Raw genomic sequence first — 27449 nt, 5'->3', positions numbered from 1 at the left:
CACAGCTCATCACCCTGAACACACCATCCCCGCTATTAAACATGGTGGTGGCATCATCATTGTTCGGGCCTGCTCTTCTTCAGCAGGGACAGGGAAGATGGTTAAAATTGATGGGAAGATGGATGGAGCCAAATACAGGACCATTCTTGAAGAAAACCTGTTGGAGCCTGCAAAAGACCTGAGACTGGGATGGAGATTTGTCTTCCAACAAGACAATGATCCCAAACATAAAGCAAAATCTACAATGGACTGGTTCACAAATAAACGTATCCAGGTGTTAGAATGGCCAAGTCACAGTCCAGACCTCAATCCAATCGAGAATCTGTGGAAAGAGCTGAAAACTGCTGTTCACAAACGATCTCCATCAAACCTCACTGAGCTCGAGCTGTTTGCCAAGGAAGAATGGGCAAGAATTTCAGTCTCTCAATGTACAAAACTGACAGAGACATACCCCAAGTGACTTCCAGCTGTAATCGCAGCAAAAGGTGGCGCAACAAAGTATCAAGTTAAAGGGGCCGAATAATATTGCGCGCCACACTTTTCAGTTTTTGAGTTTCCACAAAAATTTAAAATAACCAATAAATTTTGTTAAACTTCACAATTGTGTTCCACTTGTTGTTGATTCGTCACCAAAAATTTACATTTGGTATCTTTATATTTGAAGCATGATATGTGGGAAAAGGTTGAAAAGTTCCAGGGGGGCGAATACTTTCGCAAGGCACTGTATTTGAATTGGTTTCCGATGTGGATTTTGAAGCAGACCTGCTTCAAAATCCATGTAAAAAATAAATCAGTGTACACTTAAAAAACTTTTCAGCACACTTTTAAATTCACTTTTAAATACACTTTTGCCTATTTTACCAAAACAGGCAAAAATAAAAAATTCTGCGTGAAGGTGGTTAAATACTGTAAAACATGCAGAGTGCCTGTTGTACTGAATTAATTCCCCCTAAATGTATACTGTATATATCAGTACTTAGTTTCAATTTGCAGCGTATTAAACCCCACTATCTACATTGTGGGCTGTGCCAGCTATACGGATCATTAGTAAAGCTGAGAACACCACTTAACATTAATTACTACAATTTAATATTCTGGTAATGAGCGCAAATGATATATATAGTGTAAAATCTTGATTCCAAACAGAAAACTCAATTGTACAATATAAATCCAATGAAATATAATTTTGCAGAAATCTGAAAATAACACGAGCTCTCCCGTCTCTTACTTAGAGCAAAGTGTATTGATTTGCAGCTCATTTGATTGATTTTACGTCAGTTGCGTGATTTAATCATGTTCTACTTGTTATCTCTCTGCAGTGTTCTCTCTATTGTCTGGTGTGAACTCCAGCCAAGACCTTTTAGCCTCCTGTGCAGCTCAAAATAACTTTGCTTTCCATCTGCATTGTCTTCAGGGAATGATCAAACAGCCGTGCCTCAATATCTCAATACCTTTCTGAAGCAAAGTTCTATACATGATTAGAGCATTAATCATTAAAGTCCTCTATATTAAGATAAAGCTAGATGAAGGTGTAAGATAAACCAGCAGATAACCTCTACAATCTGGAGTGCACTGTCTTCTGTAGTAGATATTGTCCCTAGTTATAGAGATATACCAGTAATTAAATATGAGCAGATCAAGCAAAATTCATTTTTTTGTTAATTTTTTTCCCCAAAATTTAATTTCTCTTTCAATGCTCTGGGGTCTCTCCAGACCCCAGAGTATAATTAATATATTAATTAATTATATTAATATAATTAATGTAATATGTAAAAAAAAAAAATCCATATACTCTCCTAACCACTCACCTCTCCCGCTCCTCTGCTACTCACTGCCAGCCATCCGGTCCTCTCATTCCGAGTCGGGACTTCTGGCTTTTATGAGGCTCAGGGGTATTCTGCCCAAGTATGTATAAGGTCACAGCGCCTGAAGGGAGGACCAGTGGTGATGAGTGATGAAAGGGCCAGAGATAGCGAAAAAGTGAGTATAAGGCCATGTTCACACGTTCAGTATTTGGTCAGTATTTTACATCAGTATTTGTAAGCCAAAACCAGGAGTGGGTGATAAATTTAGGAGTGGTGACGTGTTTCTATAAGGCTGTGTGCACACATTCAGGATTTTTTGCATTTTTTTTTTTTGCGTTTTTTCATGATAAAACCGCAAAAAAAAGCAAACATTAAGCATCCTATTATTAGAATGCAATCCACAATTTTTGTGCACATGTTGCATTTTTGGAAAAAATGCAGCATGTTCATTCTTTGTGCGGAATCGCGGGGATTCCGCACACATAGGAATGCATTGATCCGCTCACTTTCCGCATGAGGCTATGTCCACCATGCGGGAAGTAAGCGGATCATGTGCAGTTGGTACCCAAGGTGGAGGAGAGGAGACTCTTCTCCAGGCTCTGGGAATCATATAATTGTTAAAAAAAAAAAGAATTAAAATAAAAAATTATGATATTCTCACCTTCTGGCGTCTCTCGTAGCGTTCCCGCTCCTCGCGATGCTTCCGTTCCCAATAATGCATTGCGAAAATGACCTGTGATGACATAGCGGTCTCGCGAGACGGCTACGTAATCTGAGGTCATCACCGCAATACATTATTGGGACCGTAGCATCGCGAGGAGCGGGAAGACTGCCGAGGATGCCGGAACGTGAGAATATCATGATTTTTTATTTTTTAAATTATTTTTAACGTTCTATCTTTTTACTATTGATGCTACATAGGCAGCATCATATCATAACAAAAACCCCTTCAAATAACCAGAGCACAAAAAACTGACAGATATCAGTAAACACGCAAGAAAAAATCCAGTATACTGTGCCAATTAAAAAAGTACAACTTTTATTGAATTAAACTAAACAAAGTTTATATATCTATACCATAGAATAAATCCAAAGTCAATCCAAATAACAATTCAGGTCACTACTTGATCTTAGTGGGGAAATATACCAACACTAACCCGACCTACAGCCTATATGAATAGTGCATCGTACAATCCTTCAGCATGATCCCATAGATTGTCCTATGTGAGGTGTCAGCTACATCCTCATGAGATAATACCAAACTATATTAATGGAAAGCCCTTACATTAGGAGTGGTCTGCTGAATGTGGTTTTCCCCAAGTGCCCCAGGCAGCATCATTAGTAAAAAGTTGGTCACACTTGTCAAACACTATGTTTGACAATTGTGAGTGACCAACCTGTCAATCAGTTTTCCAAGCGATGTTACAGATCGCATGGAAAACGCTAGCATTCTGCAAGCTAAAAACGCTAGTGTTATGCCAATTCCGCATGCGATATACCCGTGGCAGGAGTTGCCGAATTTCCGCGATAATTTCCGCGGCAATTCTGCAACGTGTGCACTTAGCCTTATACTTTTCCTCTGATTGTTCCACTCCTGGTTTTGGCTTACAAATACTGATGTAAAACACTGACCGAATACTGAACGTATGAATGTGGGCTAAGAATTTATATTTTTTAACCTTTTGATGGCCCTTTATGGTTCAGAAAAATAACGCATTTTCCACTCTAATTTTTTCACTCATCTCTAGATATAATATATAAATACATGATAATTATTTTAGTGAGTAGAATATTTATAGTATGATTCAGGCGTCATACGCATTTTATATTTGTTTTTCACGGATGTTGCAGATTTTCTGCAGCATTTGCGCACCTACTAGGTAAATTAGGTTTCTTGTGTATTTTTAAATGCGTTTTTAAGTGCATGTTTTTACATGAGTTTTATTGCGTTTTTGACCATGCGGTTATTGTCTCTTTTTGGTATGTCATGTTTTAAATAAAGCTGCTTTGTTTTTGATACTCTTTGGTATTTGGGTTTAAGAAAAGTTTATTAATACAGTCATGTTCGGATTACATGTGGATTTTACTTACCGTATATACTCGAGTATAAGCCGACCTGAGTATAAGCCGACCCCCTAATTTTGCCACAAAAACTGGGAAAACTTAATGACTCGAGTATAAGCCTAGGGTGGAAAATGCAGCAGCTACCGGTAAATTTCAAAAATAAAATAGATACCAATAAAAGTAAAATGAATTGAGACATCAGTAGTTTAAGTGTTTTTGAATATCCGTATTGAATCAGGAGCCCCATATAATGCTCCATACAGTTCATGATGGCCCCATAAGATGCTCCATATTAAAATACGCCCCATATAATGCTCCATAAAGTTTATGATGGCCCCATAAGATGCTCCATATTAAAATATGCCCCATATAATGCTGCACAAATGTTGATTATGGCCCCATAAGATGCTCCATAGACACATTTGCCCCGTACAATGCTCCACAAATGTGGATTATGGCGCCATAAGATGCTTCATATAGATATTTGCCTCATGTAATGCTGCACATGGCCCCATAAGATGCTTCATACAGATATTTGCCCCATATAATGCTGCACATGGCCCCATAAGATGCTCCATACAGATATTTGCCCCATATAGTGCTGCACATGGCCCCATACAGATATTTGCCCCATATAATTCTGCACATGGCCCCATAAGATGCTTCATACAGATATTTGCCCCATATAATTCTGCACATGGCCCCCTAAGATGTTCCATACAGATAATTGCCCCATATAATGCTGCACATGGCCCCATAAGATGCTCCATACAGATATTTGCCCCATATAATGCTGCACATGACCCCATAAGATGCTCCATACATATATTTGCCCCATATAATGCTGCACATGACCCCATAAGATGCTCCATACATATATTTGCCCCATATAATGCTGCACATGACCCCATAAGATGTTCCATACAGATATTTGCCCCATATGCTGTTGCTGCTATTAAAAAAAATAAAAAAATCACATACTCACCTCTCCGGCCCCCAGCACTTGCTATATTCACCTGCTCCCCGTTCCACCGCCGACCGCCGCTGTGTCTTCCCGTCCCTCTGCACTGATGTTCAGGCAGAGGGTGGCGCGCACTAATCGCGTCATCGCGCCCTCTGACCTGAGCGTCACTGCAGAGGACGGGGAAGAAGCAGCGGCAGCTTTCGGTGGAACGGGGAGCAGGTGAATATCGTGCCCTGCGTTATACTCACCTGCTCCTGGCGTGGTCCCTGCATGTCTGTTCTCTGGCGCTGGCAGCTTCTTCCTGCATTGAATGGTCACATGGTACCGCTCATTACAGTAATGAATATGCGGCTCCACCCCTATGGGAGTGGAGTCGGGTCCATATTCATTATTGTAATGAGCGGTACCATGTGACCGCTCACTACAAGCTGTAAAGCTGGAAGAAGCTGTCGGCATCGGGGAAAAGACATGCAGGGACCGCGCCAGGAGCAGGCGAGTATTATTACACAGCTCCGCTCCCCCTCCGCTGCCGACCCCTGGGTATGACTCGAGTATAAGCCGAGAGGGTTACTTTCAGCCCAAAAAAGTGGGCTGAAAATCTCAGCTTATACTCGAGTATATACAGTATGTTTTTTCTGCATCTAATGCAATTCTATGGGAAAAATCAGCAAAGAAACCTCATCCCATCCACTTTGGGATGACGTTTATTTGTGTAGTGAAAATATGCAGGGTCAAAAACTCACCTAAAACTCATCATGGGAACTTAACCTTATAGTCTATGTGACTGTTCACATGTTCATGTTTTTTTGCTGACTGAGCTTTCTGCAAAAGAGAAAAGGAGACATGTTCATTTTGATACAATTCATGGATCATAATAATGGTTTCTTCAAAACTATGAAAAGTACAGAGATGACATCTATTTGCAATTCATGCCCTGTCCATTAAAGCAGCTCTCTCATCACTTTTTTAACCTCTTGATATATTGAAGTCACCATATTATATAGCGCTGTGTACTTACAATTGCTCATTTTGCCTTTTTGCCCAGTTACGGTAATTCTCCTGTTTTCCATTAGGTCTGTGACATCACGTGATTAAAAACAGGCTAGCTGAACCTTCTAAGCTCTATGTAGAAACAAGAGGTCAATTTTCCCTGTATGAGTCACTGCAAAAATCCCTGGCAGGGGGAGGAGCGGAGCAGCTGGTCAGGAGCTAAAGAAGGGAATGATAAATGCAGGGACAATATACTTCTTGCTTCCACACAGAGCAGAGAAAAGAGAAAAATTTGCTGGATAGAAAGGCAAAATGAGCAATTGTAGGTACACAGTGTTATATAATATGATGATTGCAATATATTAAGGAAATAAAAACTTTGAAGGGAGGAGTACTTCTTTAACTTTGGAATTGTGTTGTGGCGTAATATAAGTCTATAGCTCAGAATACTAGCATGAAAAGTTTAGTAACAACAAGATTATAAAATTCAGTTATAATAGGAGGCTAGAAAAATTGGGGTGTTTAGCTTAGAAAAAGGACTCCTTAGAGATGATGTAATATACATGTATAGATATGTACAGTGGGGCAAAAAAGTATTTAGTCAGTCAGCAATAGTGCAAGTTCCACCACTTAAAAAGATGAGAGGCGTCTGTAATTTACATCATAGGTAGACCTCAACTATGGGAGAAAAAAAAATCCAGAAAATCACTTTGTCTGTTTTTTATCATTTTATTTGCATATTATGGTGGAAAATAAGTATTTGGTCAGAAACAAACAATCAAGATTTCTGGCTCTCACAGACCTGTAACTTCTTCTTTAAGAGTCTCCTCTTTCCTCCACTCATTACCTGTAGTAATGGCACCTGTTTAAACTTGTTATCAGTATAAAAAGACACCTGTGCACACCCTCAAACAGTCTGACTCCAAACTCCACTATGGTGAAGACCAAAGAGCTGTCAAAGGACACCAGAAACAAAATTGTAGCCCTGCACCAGGCTGGGAAGACTGAATCTGCAATAGCCAACCAGCTTGGAGTGAAGAAATCAACAGTGGGAGCAATAATTAGAAAATGGAAGACATTCAAGACCACTGATAATCTCCCTCGATCTGGGGCTCCACGCAAAATCCCACCCCGTGGGGTCAGAATGATCACAAGAACGGTGAGGAAAAATCCCAGAACCACGTGGGGGGACCTAGTGAATGAACTGCAGAGAGCTGGGACTAATGTAACAAGGCCTACCATAAGTAACACACTACGCCACCATGGACTCAGATCCTGCAGTGCCAGACGTGTCCCACTACTTAAGCCAGTACATGTCCGGTGTTGTGAATTTGGATTCTGGGCTCCCCCGGTGGCTACTGGTGGAATTGAACTTGTGACATCATCTTCCCTGTTCACCTGTTCTGATTAGATCTGGGTGTCGCTATATAACCTGGCTTCTCTGTTAGATGCTTGCCGGTCAACAATGTTATCAGAAGCCTCTCTGTGCTTGTTCCTGCTCCCAGACATCTACTAGATAAGTTGGACATTCGTCCATGTTTTGTTTTTGTATTTTGGTTCCAGTTCACAGCTGCAGTTTCGTTACTGTGTCTGGAAAGCTCTTGTTGATCAGGAATTGCCACTCTGGTATTATGAGTTAATGCCAGAGTCCTAAAGTAATTTCTGGATGTGTTTTGTTAGGGTTTTCTACTGACCATGAAAGTATGCTTTCTGTCTTCTGCTATCTAGAAAGCGGACCTCAAATTTGCTAAAACTATTTTCCTGCTGCGTTTGTTGTTTCATCTCATATCACCGCCAATATATGTGGGGGGCTTCTGTCTCCTTTTTTTTGGGCATTTCTCTAGAGGTGAGTCAGGTCTTATATTTCCCTCTGCTAGCATTATTTAGTTCTCCGGCCGGCGCTGGGCATATAGGGATAAAAAGTAGGACATGCTACCTGGCTACTTCTAGATGATGCGGTAGGTTTAGTTCATGGTCAGTATAGTTACATCTTCCAAGAGCTTGTTCCTATAGAGGCTTATGCTAGTTCTCTGGCCATGGAGATCATGACAGTTTGACCGGCCCACTAAAGGGTTAAAATCCTTGGCTGAGAAAGGAGAGAAATAAGAAGTCTGCTGAGAGTTTTTTTTTTTTTTTTTTCTGTGCTCTTAATTGGATCACTTGCCAGTCTGTCTATGCTGCAGTCTTTCTTTTTTTTTCTCTCTCCTTATAATCTTTGAATGGCTTTGTGTTCACCTGTTAATAATGGATCTTCAGAGTGTAACTGCAGGTTTGAATAATCTCACCACGAAAGTACAAAATTTGCAAGATTTTATTATTCATGCTCCGGTATCTGAGCCGAGAATTCCTTTGCCGGAATTCTTCTCAGGGAATAGATCTAGCTTTCAGAATTTTAGAAATAATTGTAAGCTATTTTTGTCCCTGAAATCTCGTTCTGCTGGAGACCCTGCACAGCAGGTTGGGGTTGTGATTTCCTTGCTCCGCGGCGACCCTCAAGACTGGGCTTTTGCATTGGCACCAGGGGATCCTGCGTTGCGCAATGTGGATGCGTTTTTTTTGGCCTTGGGTTTGCTGTATGAGGAACCTCATTTGGAACTTCAGGCAGAAAAAACTTTGATGTCCCTATCGCAGGGGCAAGATGAAGCTGAAATTTACTGCCAAAGATTCCGTAAATGGTCTGTGCTTACTCAGTGGAATGAGTGTGCCTTGGCGGCTACTTTCAGAGAGGGTCTCTCTGATGCCATTAAGGATGTTATGGTGGGGTTCCCTGTGCCTGCGGGTCTGAATGAGTCCATGACAATGGCCATTCAGATCGATAGGCGTCTGCGGGAGCGCAAACCAGTGCACCATCTGGCGGTGTCCACTGAGAAGACGCCAGAAAGCATGCAGTGTGATAGAATTCTGTCCAGAAGCGAGCGGCAGAATTTTAGACGGAAAAATGGGTTGTGTTTCTATTGTGGGGATTCTACTCATGTTATATCAGCATGCTCTAAACGTACTAAAAAGCTTGATAAATCTGTTTCCATTGGCACTTTACAGTCTAAATTTATTTTGTCTGTGACCCTGATTTGCTCTTTGTCATCTATTACTACTGACGCCTATATCGACTCTGGCGCCGCTTTGAGTCTTATGGATTGGTCCTTTGCCAATCGTTGTGGGTATGATTTAGAGCCTTTGGAAACTCTTATTCCTCTGAAGGGGATTGACTCCACCCCATTGGCTAATAATAAACCACAATACTGGACACAAGTGACTATGTGTATTAATCCGGATCACCAGGAGACTATTCGTTTTCTAGTGCTGTATAATCTACATGAGGATTTGGTGCTGGGATTGCCATGGCTGCAGTCTCACAACCCAGTCCTTGACTGGAGAGCTATGTCTGTGTTGAGCTGGGGATGTAAGGGGACTCATGGGGACGTACCTTTGGTGTCCATTTCATCATCTATCCCCTCTGAAATCCCTGAGTTCCTGTCTGACTATCGTGACGTCTTTGAAGAACCCAAGCTTGGTTCACTACCTCCGCACCGTGAGTGCGATTGTGCTATAGATTTAATTCCGGGTAGTAAATACCCAAAGGGTCGTTTATTTAATCTGTCTGTGCCTGAACATACTGCTATGCGAGAATATATAAAGGAGTCCTTGGAAAAGGGACATATTCGTCCATCGTCATCTCCCTTAGGAGCCGGTTTTTTCTTTGTGTCAAAAAAAGACGGCTCTTTGAGACCATGTATTGATTATCGGCTTTTGAATAAAATCACGGTTAAATATCAATACCCATTGCCGTTGCTGACTGATTTGTTTGCTCGCATAAAGGGGGCCAAGTGGTTCTCTAAGATTGATCTCCGTGGGGCGTATAATTTGGTGCGGATCAGGCAGGGGGATGAGTGGAAAACCGCATTTAATACGCCCGAGGGCCACTTTGAGTATTTGGTGATGCCTTTTGGTCTTTCTAATGCCCCTTCAGTCTTCCAGTCCTTTATGCATGATATTTTCCGCGATTTTTTGGATAAATTTATGATAGTGTATCTGGATGATATTCTGATTTTTTCGGATGACTGGGACTCTCATGTCCGGCAAGTTAAGAGGGTTTTTCAGGTTTTGCGGTCTAATTCTCTGTGTGTCAAGGGTTCTAAGTGCGTTTTTGGGGTTCAGAGAATTTCCTTTTTGGGATATATTTTTTCTCCCTCTTCCATTGAGATGGATCCTGTCAAGGTTCAAGCTATTTGTGATTGGACGCAGCCCTCTTCTCTTAAAAGTCTTCAGAAATTTTTGGGCTTTGCCAACTTTTATCGTCGATTTATTTCTGGTTTTTCGGATGTCGTTAAGCCATTGACCGATTTGACTAGACAGGGTGCTGATGTTGCTAATTGGTCCCCTGATGCTGTGGAGGCCTTTCAGGAGCTTAAGCGCTGTTTTTCTTCTGCCCCTGTGTTGCGTCAGCCTGATGTGACTCTTCCTTTTCAGGTTGAGGTCGACGCTTCTGAGATCGGAGCTGGGGCAGTGTTGTCGCAGAAAAGTTCTGACTGCGCCGTGATGAGGCCTTGTGCCTTCTTTTCCCGTAAATTTTCGCCCGCTGAGCGGAATTATGATGTTGGGAATCGGGAGCTTTTGGCCATGAAGTGGGCGTTTGAGGAGTGGCGCCATTGGCTCGAGGGGGCCAGACATCAGGTGGTGGTATTGACTGACCACAAAAATTTGATTTATCTTGAGACCGCCAGGCGCCTGAATCCTAGACAGGCGCGCTGGTCATTATTTTTTTCTCGGTTTAATTTTGTGGTATCGTACCTACCAGGTTCTAAGAATGTTAAGGCGGATGCCCTTTCTAGGAGTTTTGAGCCTGATTCACCTGGCAACTCTGACCCCACAGGTATTCTTAAGGAGGGAGTTATCTTGTCAGCCGTTTCTCCAGACCTGCGGCGGGCCTTGCAGGAGTTTCAGGCGGATAGACCGGATCGTTGTCCGCCTGATAGGCTGTTTGTTCCTGATGATTGGACCAGTAAAGTCATCTCTGAGGTGCATTCTTCTGCGTTGGCAGGTCATCCTGGAATTTTTGGTACCAGGGATTTGGTAGCAAGATCCTTCTGGTGGCCTTCCCTGTCACGAGATGTGCGAGGCTTTGTGCAGTCTTGTGACGTTTGTGCTCGGGCCAAGCCTTGTTGTTCTCGGGCTAGTGGATTATTGTTGCCCTTGCCTATTCCTAAGAGGCCTTGGACACACATCTCGATGGATTTTATTTCAGATCTGCCTGTTTCTCAGAAGATGTCTGTCATCTGGGTGGTGTGTGACCGTTTTTCTAAGATGGTTCATTTGGTTCCCCTGCCCAAATTGCCTTCTTCTTCCGAGTTGGTGCCCCTGTTTTTTCAAAATGTTGTTCGTTTGCATGGTATTCCTGAGAATATCGTTTCTGACAGAGGAACCCAATTTGTGTCTAGATTTTGGCGGGCATTTTGTGCTAGGATGGGCATAGATTTGTCTTTTTCGTCTGCTTTTCACCCTCAGACTAATGGCCAGACCGAGCGGACTAATCAGACCCTGGAGACATATCTGAGGTGTTTTGTGTCTGCTGACCAGGATGATTGGGTTGCTTTTTTGCCATTGGCGGAGTTCGCCCTCAATAATCGGGCCAGCTCTGCCACCTTGGTTTCCCCGTTTTTCTGTAATTCGGGGTTCCATCCTCGATTTTCCTCCGGTCAGATGGAATCCTCGGATTGTCCTGGAGTGGATGCGGTGGTGGAGAGATTGCATCATATCTGGGGGCAGGTGATGGACAATTTAAAGTTGTCCCAGGAGAAGACTCAGCTTTTTGCCAACCGTCACCGTCGTGTTGGTCCTCGGCTTTGTGTTGGAGATTTGGTGTGGTTGTCTTCTCGTTTTGTCCCTATGAGGGTCTCATCTCCTAAGTTTAAGCCTCGGTTCATCGGTCCGTATAAAATATTGGAGATTCTTAACCCTGTTTCCTTCCGTTTGGATCTCCCTGCATCCTTTTCTATTCATAACGTTTTTCATCGGTCGTTATTGCGCAGGTATGAGGCACCGGTTGTGCCTTCCGTTGAGCCTCCTGCTCCGGTGTTGGTTGAGGGTGAGTTGGAGTACGTTGTGGAAAAAATCCTAGACTCCCGTGTTTCCAGACGGAGACTCCAGTATCTGGTCAAGTGGAAGGGATATGGCCAGGAGGATAATTCTTGGGTCACTGCATCTGATGTTCATGCCTCTGATCTGGTTCGTGCCTTTCATAGGGCCCATCCTGATCGCCCTGGTGGTTCTGGTGAGGGTTCGGTGCCCCCTCCTTGAGGGGGGGGTACTGTTGTGAATTTGGATTCTGGGCTCCCCCGGTGGCTACTGGTGGAATTGAACTTGTGACATCATCTTCCCTGTTCACCTGTTCTGATTAGATCTGGGTGTCGCTATATAACCTGGCTTCTCTGTTAGATGCTTGCCGGTCAACAATGTTATCAGAAGCCTCTCTGTGCTTGTTCCTGCTCCCAGACATCTACTAGATAAGTTGGACATTCGTCCATGTTTTGTTTTTGTATTTTGGTTCCAGTTCACAGCTGCAGTTTCGTTACTGTGTCTGGAAAGCTCTTGTTGATCAGGAATTGCCACTCTGGTATTATGAGTTAATGCCAGAGTCCTAAAGTAATTTCTGGATGTGTTTTGTTAGGGTTTTCTACTGACCATGAAAGTATGCTTTCTGTCTTCTGCTATCTAGAAAGCGGACCTCAAATTTGCTAAAACTATTTTCCTGCTGCGTTTGTTGTTTCATCTCATATCACCGCCAATATATGTGGGGGGCTTCTGTCTCCTTTTTTTTGGGCATTTCTCTAGAGGTGAGTCAGGTCTTATATTTCCCTCTGCTAGCATTATTTAGTTCTCCGGCCGGCGCTGGGCATATAGGGATAAAAAGTAGGACATGCTACCTGGCTACTTCTAGATGATGCGGTAGGTTTAGTTCATGGTCAGTATAGTTACATCTTCCAAGAGCTTGTTCCTATAGAGGCTTATGCTAGTTCTCTGGCCATGGAGATCATGACAGTCCGGGCCCGTCTGAAGTTTGCTAGAGAGCATTTGGATGATCCAGAGGAGTTTTGGGAGAATGTCCTATGGTCTGATGAAACCAAACTGGAACTGTTTGGTAGAAACACAACTTGTCGTGTTTGGAGGAAAAAGAATACTGAGTTGCATCCATCAAACACCATACCTACAGTAAAGCATGGTGGTGGAAACATCATGCTTTGGGGCTGTTTCTCTGCAAAGGGGCCAGGACGACTGATCCGGGTACATGAAAGAATGAATGGGGCCATGTATCGTGAGATTTTGCGTGCAAACCTCCTTCCATCAGCAAGGGCATTGAAGATGAAACGTGGCTGGGTCTTTCAACATGACAATGATCCAAAGCACACCGCCAGGGCAACGAAGGAGTGGCTTCGTAAGAAGCATTTCAAGGTCCTGGAGTGGCCTAGCCAGTCTCCAGATCTCAACCCTATAGAAAACCTTTGGAGGGAGTTGAAATTCCATGTTGCCAAGCGAAAAGCCAAAAACATCACTGCTCTAGAGGAGATCTGCATGGAGGAATGGGCCAACATACCAACAACAGTGTGTGGCAACCTTGTGAAGACTTACAGAAAACGTTTGACCTCTGTCATTGCCAACAAAGGATGTATTACAAAGTATTGAGATGAAATTTTGTTTCTGACCAAATACTTATTTTCCACCATAATATGCAAATAAAATGATAAAAAAAACAGACAAAGTGATTTTCTGGATTTTTTTTTCTCAGTTTGTCTCCCATAGTTGAGGTCTACCTATGATGTAAATTACAGACGCCTCTCATCTTTTTAAGTGGTGGAACTTGCACTATTGCTGACTGACTAAATACTTTTTTGCCCCACTGTATGTGGATAATAAAAAGAACTGGCACAGGATATATTTCTTCCAAGGGCCTAACAAAGTACAATGACATATTCCTTATATGTGGTGAAATTTGTTTTAAGATATCTATAAAATAAGGCAACGTGCACAAATTGAGTATTTGGCGATTTTTTTACCTCAGTATTTGTAAGCCAAAGCCAGGAGTGGGTAATAAATGCAGAAGTGATGATGTGTTTTTATTATACTTTTCCTATGAGGGTATGTTCCCACGGTCAGGAACTGGTAGAGCTTTGGACACAGCACATGTCCGCTCCGTCCAAAGCGATGCCAGCTTTTGAACGCTGGTGATTCCGCATGTGTTCATTGAGCGTCTCCGCAAGATAAATTGACATACTGCGGTCTCGAAAGACGTGTCGCATGTCCGTCTCCGCAGGGAAGCCGAAGGCTTCCCTTTACGCATAGTGGAGATGGGATGTCTTGAAATCCCATCCACTATGCTGTAACATCTGCCCGCTGCGAATGTACGCAGCGTCCACTCCGTGGGAACATACCCTAATTGTTCCTCTCCTGGTTCTGGCTTTCAAATACTGAGGCAAAAACCTCACCAAATTCTCAATGTCTGCTCGTGGCCTAACAGAGCTTATCCACTACAACAATGCTCCTTTGCTCCAAGCGCTGTATCCTCAAGCAAAGTCTAAGTGGGTGTTAACAGAGAGTGTTCATTGGGAGCATGTACTTTTTCTCCTAGCATTATGATGACCAATCATAAGCATGGAGCAGCATATAGGAGAAAAGAACAATAGCTCAGAGAACTCTTGTCCTCTGTGAGATGCAATAACAGCCTGTTCTTATTTCACTGCAGAGCGGTTACAAGTTTAGCACAACAGCCACATGTACTAACACTTTTGAGCTCTCATCTCCGGACAGGCAATGTGGTGTGAAGGGCAAGACAACATAGGGGACCATGCAATGAGAGGAGGAGCGCTGATAGAAAGGTTTGTAATGCGACACAGCTAAATTCAGTTGTGCTGCCCTTCCCCCCACACTGACTGCCATGTCATTATCTGAAAGGTGTTAGTTATCTGTACTCTACTCCCAGCACTTTCTAATGATGTAAAAGGTTAGACCAGTAGATCAAACTGTCTGTCATTACACATCTCACACACTGAGAAACATGTTCTAAGCTATTGTGGAACCTGTTTGTTATGTGAAACTAAGTTGTCAGATGTTTAATGCATTATGAATAGTCTGTATATATATATATATATATATATATATATATATATATATATATATATATATATTGCCTAACAAGATGTTTCTATTTTGTAATCAGAATATGACCCCAAAATATAACCCATTCTCTTGCTTAAAGTGTAAACTGTCACATAAATATGACTTATTATTCAACCAAAATATTAATGAACTTTTACAGGAAATTGTGTAGGGTCGATCCAGACTATAGGCTTTGTATCAATGGTTAAGGTCAGACTGAAGCATTCTAAAATGGGATTAAAATAAATTTTGGGAAATAGAGATATTAATTTACAATAATGTGTTAATTATTAGACTGATGAGAACTTTGCATTTCTAATCTATCACTTTTCAGACTTTTAGATTCTATTACTTTCTCTACAGAAATTATTCCAAAATTGAGTTGAGAAGGTCCGAGTTACAAAGTAATTATAAGCATATTGAAAATGACAGCTCTATTCTGAGTTCTCAGAAATATGACTCTCAGAAGGTGAATTACATTGTGCAAGTCCTGTTGAACTCATGGAGCAGATACGTTAATAATTTTTCAATATTACAACAGAAACTGGAAACTTAGGGCTTGATTCACTTGTGCCTGTTTTTTTGTTGTTGCGTTTTTGGCGTTTTACAACTTATTTTTTGCTTTGCACCAAATTCATCTTTCCATCTACCCATTTTTTTAAGTCTACTTTATGTGTCTGGTTTTTTTAGGTTGTCATTGCATATGGTTTTTCTTTTTGCCTGATTTATCAATTGAGATTTTTTAAAAAGTCATTAAATTAGGTGCAAATGTACTCTAATCCCATTTTGGAGTGATTTCATGTACAGAAATTTTTTGCACCTTTTTGCAAAACGTGCAATCACATGTGTATTAGGACTGAGGCTCAATATCTGAAACACTTTGTTTTTTTCAGTGGATCCCCTGTAGTTTGCCAGCAACCTTTGCTGTTTTTTAAAATGTAGTAATATATGTTAAATTTTATCTACTATAATCATCGCTAGAGAATCTTTCTTTATTTCTGCGTTTCTCCATGACTCAGAATAGGGTGGCTCCGCATGGTGAATTTCCTCTCAATAAGGTGCATCTGAAATCGGTGACTTTCCCTTTTCCAATACCCACCTTGTATTTATTAATTAAATTCTTAGGAACAAAGCTAAATTTAGACTATAAAATCCTAATTAACAAGAAATCAACCACAGGTAAGCCTAATTATTCAATAAAAACAGTTGACTATAAAACTACATTACTTAACAAAGAAAACCACTTGCCATTTCATGCTGTCAGCAATGGCACCACATAGAAGAGAAATGTTACAAGACATGAGAATGTAAATTATTTCTTTACACAAGAAAGGTGAAGGCTACAAGGAAATCAACAAAGCATTACTTATCAGTCAGAATAATGTAGCAAAAGTGATACAAAAATATAAGAAAGATGGAACTGCAACCATCTCACAGAGATGTCAAGTCCAACCACGGTAGTGAACACATAAGCAGGATCGTCTCTTGTTGAGAAGGGTTCAAGAAAATTGACACACAAGTTCACTGCATTTAGCTAAAGAAGTAAAATAAGTGTTCTCCATGACACAATACAGCATACACTGCAGAGAAATTGCATCCATGGGTCTCCTAAAGGCAATGCACAAAAAGCCCTCCTACAATTTGCAAGGCCCATTCTGACAAGTATCAAGACTACTAGGACTATATACTTTGGAGTGATGAGGCCAAGAGAAATGTTTTTGGAACTGATGGCTTTAAAACTATATAGTGTTGCAAAGGTGAGGAGTAGGGTTGAGCGAAACGGGTCGTTCATTTTCATAAGTCGCCGACTTTTGGCAAAGTCGGCGTCTCATGAAACCCGATCCGATCCCAGTGTGGGTCGGCCACGTGGAACGCGAACTTGGCGCCAAAGTCGCGTTTCGAATGACGCCTTCCCCGCCATTTTTTTGAGCCAATTAATTGTGGGCAGCGTGATGACATAGGTTCCGGCTCCTGCGGCATCATAGTGCTATGTTACGTTTTCGGACGTAGTAATTTCCGGAGTCAAAAAATAACATATGCCTTGCACGGAGGGGAGAGAGAGAGAGAGAGAGAGAGAGAGAGAGAGAGAGAGAGAGAGAGAGAGAGAGAGAGAATATGAATTAAAAAAAAATAATTTCATTGACATACATTGGGTTTCGTGTTCCGGGTCCGGAACCCGACTTTACAGTAGAATCGGCCGATTCCATACGATCCGACATCCGAGAAGGTCGGGTTTCACAAAACCCACCTCGATCCTAAAAAAGCTAAGGTCGCTCAACCCTAGTGAGGAGTACAAAGGCAAAAGCATAGTGCCTGAAGTGAAACATGGTGGTAGCAGTGTCCTCATGTGGGGCTGCATGAGTGCTCCTGGTGTTGTCAAAATATTGGGTATGGTTCATGTATTCATTGAGATAATGATAAAAATCTTTTTTAAGGGGTGTACTCATTTTTGCTGAGCATTGTATTTTTTCAGAATGAAGGCTGTGGTAAAATATATATATGTATATTGCTCTCATCTTTTAAACCTCAGATCAGAAGCTGTGTTTTGGTTTAGAGTACATGTTAGCTTCCTACATCTTGGCAAATTAATGGGCCCTGATGCATTGTTGCCTTTATGCTTGTCCAGCTTGTGTGCTTTGTGCCTTTTTTTGGTTTGCACCCAATTCATTATTATACTTATTTATCCTCACCTATTTTTTTCCGCTTTGTGAAACGAATTCAGCAATTCCAGATATTTTAGCCTAATTCAATCGTGACTTCTTAAAAGGTCACAAAATTACACTCAACTTCACTCCAGTGCTCCCCATATTCTCCCGGTGTATTTTTGTGCAATTTTTTTTAAACTCTTGGTGCCAAAATGCGAATATTGGTTGCAAAAGTTGTATCAACAGTTCTTGGCTTTGCGGCTAATTCATAAATCGCATGCGACTTTTAATCAATTTGGTGCCACAAAACAAAAAAATAAAGTGACACAAATGATGAATCGGGGCCATTCCTTTCCAGCTCTGTTTTCTCTACACACTTTCTTGATATTTTTTTCTTTTGTCATACATACCAGAGTTTAGGGTAGCTTCTGCATTAGAAAAGACTAAGATAATTTTGAAGTAGTTAAACAAATCACCTAGGCTACTGACAAAAAGAGGTAAAAAGCAAGATGAGTCTGGGTCACTTTTTTTTTTAAATACTTTAAAGTTAAATATGGCAAATTCAGATTAGGGACTGATTCCGAACATATTTGCTAAACTCTAATTATGCGTGGTGCTACATTGTTTAGGCAATAAATATAAGAATAGCTGTGGGTACTGGGTGTAAGGAATAGTGTGGGATGTTAAGGGCATCCAGTATAAGTAGAAGGGAATTACACCAGTGTTAGGCTGCGAGGGATACACGGTCCACATAAAATAGATGAGAAAGATTGCAAAAAAATTGGATAGAAGGGTCTACCAAAAGAAAATCACTTGTCCTATGCCACAGAGAAAGAAATACCAGTTGCTCTCAGATCTAGTAGTAAAACTCGTCTCAACCCAGAAAATTCCAATACATTTTATTATTCAGGTAAATTACATTCTTTTTACCAATCGAAGCAATCCAATGTTTTAAGCTATTTATACAACCGGGATAACTGATTTCTGTTTATGGCCAGTAAAATCAAACAGTATTTTTATTGTATGGTTATTATCATTTGTTCTGTTTTATGTGTTTATAGCACAGGCAATGTCCTTTGTGCTCAAAGATTTCAAAAAGTACATTTTCTGTTTTCCAGTCTCAATAAATGAAGTAGTAACAGTCAAAGTTGAGAAAATATTGAACGCTTTGTTTTTTTTCAATATTTGCCGTGAATATTTTTGGTGATTAGATTTCGGAGTGAACTTAGGGTTTGCAGTGGCGAGCGCTAATGGAAGAAGAATCCAAGAATGTGTCAAGATGGTGAAGAAACTCTAAATAATGACAAATATTCTTTTTGATCTGAGCGTCTTGGCAGTGGAGATTATGTGTCACTGATTATGCTGATCAAGACAAATAAGCTGTTAATGCATTTTTAGTTAATCTGAAAGTTATGTTCTCATTTTTCTGTTTTTTTAATGGTGATCTGCTTGAAGAAGCAAAACATATTGATTGATCTAATGATTTTAATACTTTCAGCAGTATTCCATGTGATGATATCCTTTGGACAGCAGCAGTTGGTCATTTGCACATCAGTAGGTAAAACAACTCTTAGAAACTTTCTAAGAAAAGCAAAGTACTTATCAGGGTCTTATTTCTAAACTTTGCTCGTTAACTTTCATAATAATTTTCTTTGTACAAAAATGGACCTGACTTTACTCACATGGTTGGTTATGGTCATACGGCTGCAAATGCCTTCCCTCTTCGATTTTTCTGAAATCCAAATGTGCCAAAGTCTTCTTGCTGCTGAAACAAGTCATCCTGGGTTAATCATTTTGAACAATGGTGGTGGTCCAACTATCTGGTAAGGGTGGCTTATTCCCTTTTCCCCACTTAAATGAAAATACATTTGAGGAAGGGGGAGGCATGGGGAATGAGAAATCAGTCTAAAGTGTGTGACCAGATTAACCTTCACCGCTTTAACTATTGCTCTAAAAGAAGCGATCTGTTAAAATGGATGAGCATTGTGGTAAGCCTGTTATGAAGAAGACACTTTTAGGATACAACCTCTGGACTCCACAGTACCGGCAAAGTGAACGAAATTTCTAAAATCTCATGTACATGCTGCTTATTTTTTCCTCCTGGATTTGAACCTTTAAAGTGTTTTTCTCAAATTTTCAGTATGTCAATTATTTTAGCATTTTTGCAACATTTTTCATCTATTCAAATGAATGGGAAAAACACATAGAACACTCACGTAAAAAAATGCATCAAAAACACACTAATTTTATGCAGCGTTTTTTCGCCTTAGACTGCGTTCAGATGTGGCAGAAATGCAGCAGATATTGTGGTGTAGAATCAACATTACAATTCTACAGTACAGCATGGTGTTAGGGTTTTTAAGACCTCATCGATATGTATCAGAAAAGTATGAGCACACTGAGGGCTACAAATCAGCAGTTGTCCATAGTATGCTGCAAATTTCACCCTGTCAAGGCATATAATATGTCATATAAGTTTTTATACATTTTCCTTGAAAGCCTATGAGTCTCATAATGACAGAACAGGAGTTAAGGTTTACTTCCATCTTCCCAAAATATTGTGTACCCAACCCAACTGGGACCCCCCATTGATCCCAAGAATAGGGTTCTGAAAAGCTCTATTCATTGTCTATTGGACTTTCAGAGGTGGCTGAGGACATGGCATTCTCTGGCAATCCCATAGTCAATGAGCGGAATATTGACATAAAAGCTCCATTCTAAAATGGTATTTCAGAGCCCCATTCTCAGGATCAATGAGCGTTAAAGTAGTCAGACCCCAGCGATCAGCAACTTATCAACTATTTTTTGGATACATGATAATTTGCAAAGATGAGAATGATAGGAGATTGTCCAAAATGATTAAACTTGTCACAGCTAACACAAAATCACCTAGAACATTTTATGTACAAAATCTAAAAAACAACATTATAGATATAAATTTGACAGCACCCAGCTCTTCTAAGGATAGTGTTTTCTTCTACTCGTCTGATGTATCTTTGGATCCTTGGCTTTTTTTTAAATGTATAAGTCATTAGAAGTAGAATTTTCTTTATGTGCTTTTTTGAGGGCTTCTAATGAAAAAGATTCTTTTGCTTTCCCCATGACTCACAATCCAGATATGTCAGTGGCTGGATAAAAGATGCAGGAGTCTGTCTGGATCCCAGAAACTCACTCAGCTTTTATGCACACACTGATTACAAGCAAACAGGTCACAGGTGAGGATGTTACCTTTAGTAGCCATTCAAACCCATCTTGTGCATGTTATCATGCCAAAATCACCAGGATATGTAAACTTTTGATCAGGGACATTTGGATCTTTTGGGATGTCATTATGATTTAAAAAGAGAAAACACAGTAGTTTGACAATAAATGGCTTCACCCAACCACTAACCATGAGTGGAGAAAACGTTTTCATATTCATTCATATTCTCTGAAAAAAGGCCAAGAAAGTAAAAATTCTGCCGGGGTATGTAAACTTTTGAGCACAACTGTAATGCTCCATACAGTATAATGGGCCCCATATAATGCTCCATACAGTATATTATCTGTTGTGAATTAGACTTTTTGGCTCCCTCTTGTGGTTACTAGTGATATGACTCTGGGATTGTCTTTCCTCAGTTTGGCACCCACCTGGGTCGTTAGTCCAGGGGAGTTGCTATATAAGCTTCCTGGATCCTTAGTCCAGTGCCTGGCATCGTTGTAATCAGATCCTTTCTGTTTGCTCCTGTCTGCTGGTCCGGGTTCGTGCAAAATTAAGCTAAGTCCTGCTTCTTTGTTTTTTGGTTATTTGCTTGCTCTCATTTTTGTCCAGCTTGTACTAAATGTGATTCCTGACCTTGCTGGAAGCTCTAGGGGGCTGGTGTTCTCCCCCCGGGCCGTTAGACGATTCAGGGGTTCTTGAATATCCAGCGTGGATATTTTGATAGGGTTTTTGCTGACCATATAAGTCATCTTACTATATTCTGCTATTAGCTAGTGGGCCTCTCTTTGCTAAATACCTAGCTCATTCTTACGTTTGTCTTTTCCTCTTACCTCACCGTTATTATTTGTTGGGGGCTTGTATCCAACTTTTGGGGTCTTTTCTCTGGAGGCAAGAAAGGTCTTTCTTTTCCCTTCTAGGGTTAGTTAGTTCTCCGGCTGGCGCGAGACGTCTAGAACCAACGTAGGCACGTTCCCCGGCTGCTGCTATTTGTGGTGCTAGGATTAGATATATGGTCAGCTCAGTTACCACTGCCCTATGAGCTGGTTTTTTGTGTTTGCAGACTTAGTAATTATTTCTGAGACCCTCTGCCATTGGGGTCATAACAGTATGCCAGGCCAACATTGAATGTTTATGCATTGCTGAAGTGGGATTATAAGAAAGGAAATTCTGAGGTTTTTTTTTGTTTTTTTTTCCTCTCTTCCTCCCCTTTACCTCTGAGTGGCTTGTGCTTGCTGCAGACATGAATGTCCAGACCTTGATTACAAGTGTAGACCAGCTTGCTGCTCGTGTGCAGGGCATACAAGATTTTGTTACCAGTAGTCCAATGTCTGAACCTAAAATACCTATTCCTGAACTGTTTTCTGGAGACCGATTTAAGTTTAGGAATTTCAGGAATAATTGTAAATTGTTTCTATCTCTGAGACCCCGTTCATCTGGAGATTCAGCTCAGCAAGTTAAAATTGTTATCTTTTTTTTACGGGGCGACCCTCAGGATTGGGCTTTCTCGCTAGCGCCAGGAGATCCGGCATTGGCAAATATTGATGCGTTTTTTCTGGCGCTCGGATTGCTTTACGAGGAACCCAATCTTGAAGTTCAGGCAGAAAAAGCCTTGCTGGCTATTTCTCAGGGCCAGGATGAAGCTGAAGTGTATTGCCAAAAATTTCGGAAATGGTCCGTGCTTACTCAGTGGAATGAGTGTGCTCTGGCCGCAAATTTCAGAAATGGCCTTTCTGAAGCCATTAAGAATGTGATGGTGGGTTTCCCCATTCCTACAAGTCTGAATGATTCCATGGCGCTGGCTATTCAAATTGACCGGCGTTTGCGGGAGCGCAAAACCGCTAATCCTCTGGTGGTGTTGTCTGAACAAACACCTGATTTAATGCAATGTGATAGAATTCAGACTAGAAATGAGCGGAAAAATCATAGACGTCAGAATGGGTTGTGTTTTTACTGTGGTGATTCTACACATGTTATATCAGCATGCTCTAAACGCCTTACAAGGGTTGTTAGTCCTGTCGCCATTGGTAATTTGCAACCTAAATTTATTTTGTCTGTGACTTTAATTTGCTCATTGTCTTCTTACCCTGTTATGGCGTTTGTGGATTCAGGTGCTGCCCTGAGTCTTATGGATCTGTCATTTGCCAAGCGCTGTGGTTTTGTTCTTGAACCGTTGGTAAATCCTATTCCTCTTAGAGGTATTGATGCTACGCCATTGGCGGAAAATAAACCGCAGTTTTGGACGCAGGTAACCATGTGCATGACTCCTGAACATCGGGAGGTGATTCGTTTTCTTGTTCTGCATAAAATGCATGATTTGGTCGTTTTGGGTCTGCCATGGTTACAGACCCACAATCCAGTCTTGGATTGGAAGGCAATGTCTGTGTCAAGTTGGGGCTGTCAGGGAATTCATGCTGATTCCCTGCCGGTGTCTATTGCTTCCTCTACTCCTTCGGAAGTTCCTGAGTATTTGTCTGATTATCAGGATGTATTCAGCGAGTCCAGGTCCAGTGCTCTGCCTCCTCATAGGGACTGTGACTGCGCCATAAATTTGATTCCAGGTAGTAAATTTCCTAAGGGAAGACTATTTAATCTGTCTGTACCTGAGCATGCCGCAATGCGTTCGTATATCAAGGAGTCTCTGGAGAAGGGGCATATCCGTCCATCCTCTTCCCCTCTTGGTGCGGGATTCTTTTTTGTGGCCAAGAAGGATGGATCTTTGAGACCTTGTATTGACTATCGGCTTCTGAATAAAATCACTGTTAAATTTCAGTATCCTTTGCCTCTGTTGTCGGACTTGTTTGCCCGGATTAAAGGTGCCAAGTGGTTCACCAAGATAGATCTTCGTGGTGCGTACAACCTTGTGCGCATTAAGCAAGGAGATGAATGGAAGACAGCATTTAATACGCCCGAAGGTCATTTTGAGTACTTGGTGATGCCTTTTGGGCTCTCTAATGCTCCCTCAGTGTTTCAGTCCTTTATGCATGATATTTTCCGGAAGTATCTGGATAGATTTATGATTGTTTATCTGGATGATATTCTGGTTTTCTCTGAAGATTGGGACTCACATGTGGAGCAGGTCAGGATGGTGTTTCAGGTTTTGCGTGAGAATGCTTTGTTTGTTAAGGGCTCAAAGTGTCTCTTTGGAGTACAGAAGGTTCCCTTTTTGGGGTTTATTTTTTCCCCTTCTGCTGTGGAGATGGACCCAGTCAAGGTCCGAGCTATTCATGACTGGACTCAACCCACGTCAGTTAAGAGTCTTCAGAAGTTCTTGGGTTTTGCTAACTTCTACCGCCGTTTTATCGCTAATTTTTCTAGCGTTGTTAAACCTTTGACGGATATGACCAAGAAAGGTTCTGATGTTGCTAACTGGGCTCCTGCAGCCGTGGAGGCGTTCCAAGAGTTGAAGCGCCGGTTTACTTCGGCGCCTGTTTTGTGCCAGCCTGATGTCTCACTTCCCTTTCAGGTCGAAGTGGATGCTTCTGAGATTGGGGCAGGGGCCGTTTTGTCGCAGAGAGGCCCTGGTTGCTCGGTAATGAGACCATGTGCTTTCTTCTCTAGGAAGTTTTCGCCTGCTGAGCGGAATTATGATGTTGGCAATCGGGAGTTGCTGGCCATGAAGTGGGCATTTGAGGAGTGGCGTCATTGGCTCGAGGGTGCTAAGCATCGTGTGGTGGTCTTGACTGATCACAAAAATTTGATGTATCTCGAGTCTGCTAAACGCCTGAATCCTAGACAGGCCCGCTGGTCATTGTTTTTCTCCCGTTTTGACTTTGTGGTCTCGTATTTACCAGGGTCAAAGAATGTGAAGGCTGATGCTCTTTCAAGGAGCTTTGTGCCTGACTCTCCTGGAGTCGCAGAACCTGTTGGTATTCTTAAAGAGGGAGTTATCTTGTCGGCCATTTCTCCCGATTTGCGACGTGTGTTGCAGAGATTTCAGGCTGGTAGACCTGACTCTTGTCCACCTGACAGACTGTTTGTTCCTGATAAGTGGACCAGCAGAGTCATTTCCGAGGTCCATTCCTCGGTGTTGGCAGGGCATCCGGGAATTTTTGGCACCAGAGATCTGGTGGCTAGGTCCTTTTGGTGGCCTTCCTTGTCACGGGATGTGCGGTCATTTGTGCAGTCCTGTGGGACTTGTGCTCGAGCTAAGCCTTGCTGTTCTCGTGCCAGCGGGTTGCTCTTGCCCTTGCCTGTCCCGAAGAGGCCTTGGACACACATTTCCATGGATTTCATTTCAGATCTCCCGATGTCTCAGGGCATGTCTGTCATCTGGGTGGTGTGTGATCGCTTTTCTAAAATGGTCCATTTGGTGCCTTTGCCTAAGCTGCCTTCCTCTTCCGATCTGGTTCCTCTGTTCTTTCAGAATGTGGTTCGTTTACATGGCATTCCTGAGAATATTGTGTCTGACAGAGGATCCCAGTTTGTTTCCAGGTTCTGGCGATCCTTTTGTGCTAGGATGGGCATTGATTTGTCGTTTTCGTCTGCCTTTCATCCTCAGACTAATGGACAAACGGAGCGAACTAATCAGACTCTGGAGGCTTATTTGAGGTGTTTTGTTTCGGCAGATCAGGATGATTGGGTGACCTTCTTGCCGTTGGCTGAGTTTGCCCTTAATAATCGGGCTAGTTCCGCTACTTTGGTTTCGCCATTTTTCTGCAACTCTGGTTTCCACCCTCGTTTTTCCTCAGGACATGTGGAGCCTTCTGACTGTCCTGGGGTAGATTCTGTGGTGGATAGGTTGCAGCAGATCTGGAATCATGTGGTGGACAACTTAAAGTTGTCACAGGAGAAGGCTCAGCGTTTTGCCAACCGCCGCCGCGGTGTGGGTCCCCGACTTCGTGTTGGGGATTTGGTATGGCTGTCTTCTCGATTTGTTCCGATGAAGGTCTCCTCTCCTAAATTTAAGCCTCGCTTCATCGGTCCTTACAAGATATTGGAAATCCTTAATCCTGTGTCCTTTCGCTTGGATCTTCCGGTGTCGTTTGCCATTCACAACGTGTTCCATAGGTCTTTGTTGCGGCGGTACGTTGTACCCGTGGTTCCTTCTGTTGAGCCTCCTGCTCCGGTGTTGGTTGAGGGCGAGTTGGAGTACGTGGTGGAGAAGATCTTGGATTCTCATCTCTCCAGACGGAGGCTTCAGTATCTGGTTAAGTGGAAGGGCTATGGTCAGGAGCAGGGCCGGACTGGGACTAAAATTCAGCCCTGGCATTTGAAGTCACACAGGCCCACTTGTCGCATGGTGACTGTATAATATCTTTGTACACTTGTAGGCTACAAGAAGTGAGGGGAGTGTAACACGACTATATAACATATAATTACAGCTGTATCCAGCATTACAGCTCAGTCCCCATAGAATGTAATACAGCACAGCCCCCATAGACTATAATACAGCACAGCCCCCATAGACTATAATACAGCACAGCCCCCATAGAATGTAATACAGCACAGCCCCCATAGAATGTAATACAGCACAGCCCCCATAGAATGTACTACAGCACAGCCCCCATAGAATGTAATACAGCACAGCCCCCATAGAATGTAATACAGAACAGCCCCATGGAATGTAATGCAGCACAGTCCCCATAGAATGTAATGCAGCACAGCCCCCATAGAATGTAATGCAGCCAGCCCCATAGAATGTAATGCAGCCAGCCCCATAGAATGTAATGCAGCACAGCCCCCATAGAATGTAATGCAGCCAGCCCCATAGAATTAAATGCAGCAGAGCCCCATAGAATGTAATACAGCACAGCCCCATAGAATATAATGCAGCACAGCCCCAAAGAATATAATGCAGCACAGCCCCATACAATATAATGCAGCACAGCCACCATACAATGTAATGCAGCCAGCCCCATAGAATATAATGCAGCACAGGCACATAGAATGGAATGCAGCCAGCCCCATAGAATATAATGCAGCACAGGCCCATGGAATGGAATGCAGCCAGCCCCATAGAATATAATGCAGCACAGGCCCATGGAATGGAATGCAGCCAGCCCCCATAGAATGTAATGCAGGCAGCCACCATACAATATAATGCAGCACAGCCCCCATAGAATGTAATGCAGGCAGGCAGCCCCCATAGAATGTAATGCAGGCAGGCAGCCCCCATAGAATGTAATGCAGGCAGGCAGCCCCCATAGAATGTAATGCAGGCAGGCAGCCCCCATAGAATGTAATGCAGGCAGGCAGCCCCCATAGAATGTAATGCAGGCAGGCAGCCCCCATAGAATGTAATGCAGGCAGGCAGCCCCCATAGAATGTAATGCAGGCAGGCAGCCCCCCATAGAATGCAATGCAGGCACGCAGCCCCCATAGAATGCAATGCAGGCACGCAGCCCCCATAGAATGCAATGCAGGCAGGCAGCCCCCATAGAATGTAATGCAGGCAGGCAGCCCCCATAGAATGTAATGCAGGCAGGCAGCCCCCATAGAATGTAATGCAGGCAGGCAGCCCCCATAGAATGTAATGCAGGCAGGCAGCCCCCCATAGAATGTAATGCAGGCAGGCAGCCCCCCATAGAATGTAATGCAGGCAGGCAGCCCCCATAGTATGTAATGCAGGCAGGCAGCCCCCATAGAATGTAATGCAGGCAGGCAGCCCCCATAAAATGTAATGCAGGCAGGCA

The 27449-nt window shown here is 42.4% G+C and overlaps 1 protein-coding gene across 1 annotated transcript in view; it reads right to left on the bottom strand.

Annotated features, from left to right (window-relative positions):
* LOC143781788 (protein NYNRIN-like) overlaps positions 1 to 27449 on the bottom strand; it is a 1337202-nt gene that overhangs the window by 849465 nt on the left and 460288 nt on the right. The window lies entirely within an intron of this gene.

The sequence above is a fragment of the Ranitomeya variabilis genome, chromosome 6 (assembly GCF_051348905.1).
Source record: "Ranitomeya variabilis isolate aRanVar5 chromosome 6, aRanVar5.hap1, whole genome shotgun sequence".
NCBI lineage: Eukaryota > Metazoa > Chordata > Amphibia > Anura > Dendrobatidae > Ranitomeya > Ranitomeya variabilis.
Note: the sequence above shows the minus strand (reverse complement) of the source record. Positions and strands in the feature narration are given on the sequence as shown.